At 45.5% G+C, this 1,353-nt stretch overlaps 1 non-coding gene across 1 annotated transcript; it reads right to left on the minus strand.

Moving 5' to 3' along the window:
* Positions 1–203: 203 nt before the first annotated feature.
* On the minus strand, positions 204–275 carry TRNAD-GUC (transfer RNA aspartic acid (anticodon GUC)). The gene has a single exon. It is a non-coding gene; the product is annotated as a tRNA-Asp (tRNA).
* Between the last annotated feature and the right edge of the window lie 1,078 nt (positions 276–1,353).

Consider the following 1,353-nt stretch of genomic DNA (forward strand, 5'->3'; position numbering starts at 1 on the left):
ATCCATCCCAAAAGGTGTAGCACTTACAAACTGTCCGTGATAGATTTTGAAGGGTGTGTGATTGCATTAGTAAATGTTTTACGTTGTACCAGCTGTGGTGGCCATAAATAAAAAGTGTCAGCATCGCATTAAAAATTGCACTCAAAGTCGGTATTCAATTGGCGAAATGTAGTATAAGTTTAAAAAGAAAAAAAAATACTGCCCTCCCCGTCGGGGAATTGAACCCCGGTCTCCCGCGTGACAGGCGGGGATACTGACCACTATACTAACGAGGAGCCGATCTGCTCCCCGTCTGCTGACCGGCTACTTGACGTGTCTTTCAATCCGCCCTGTCTGCTGGGAACTCATCTTTCTCATTTTCCAGCTCCTTGTCACCAACACAGGGGGCCACAGGCTCAACAAACACACACACTCCGTCTCACAATACACACACACTCCTCCCTCACAACAACCTTCTCACTAGCAGGATCTCTCAGCAACATCACCTGATGCCAGAGTCAACAAACAGCTCCCAGGGCTGCTTCCCACTGGGCCCGGCCTGGCTCTTCAGCCCAGGGGCCCCTGTCTCTGACTGATGATGGAGGATTGCAGCGGGGGCTGCACACAGGGAGTGGGGAGGGAGACACCCGCCCGCTCGCGCCAAAGGAGAAAGCTGGCTTGTAAAGGAGAAGAGAGGAGGCAGGAAAAGCCCGGGTGTGTGAGTGTCTGAGAAAGAGGCGCTTAGTTTTGTAAAGCAGAGGAAAAAAATTAAGAAAAGTCCTTCGAGCCGGATTTGAACCAGCGACCTAAGGATGTCAGCTTCCCCTCTACAGTCCTCCGCTCTACCAACTGAGCTATCGAAGGTGCATACATTGTGTGTACAAGGCGCTATATGGCATAAAAAATACCCCAGTGCAGCAAAGCAGATTTCTGTCTACGCACCAATTAATTAATGGCTTGCTAAATCTTCAAACCAGCTAGAAATTTCAACTTATATGGAAAGTGGCTGAGTAGTGACTGAATTCGATTATATATTCTAATGTATTCTTTTTGGAAGCTAACAGTTAAAAATAGGTTATTTTATCTTGAATAGAGCGCTAAAAATATAGGTTTCTTGGAGTTAGATCAGAGTATTTTGGGGGTTTGTTTTAGTTATAACTGTTTATTTACAGTGTTTCATGTTTACTTTTGGCTATGTTACTGCTGTGAGCGCTAATTTGTATTAATACAACTCGAGAGCTATATGTGAGTTATTGCTAATATTGAACCTTGCCTTCCACCCTGTTTAGACGTCATCCTCTGTCATGTGATTTTATTGTTGATTCCGACACTAGTCAGCAGAAAAAGTTCCCAGAGAGCCTCCAGAGTGCAGTG

Source organism: Triturus cristatus, chromosome 4_1, assembly GCF_964204655.1.
Source record: "Triturus cristatus chromosome 4_1, aTriCri1.1, whole genome shotgun sequence".
Taxonomy (NCBI): Eukaryota; Metazoa; Chordata; class Amphibia; order Caudata; family Salamandridae; genus Triturus; species Triturus cristatus.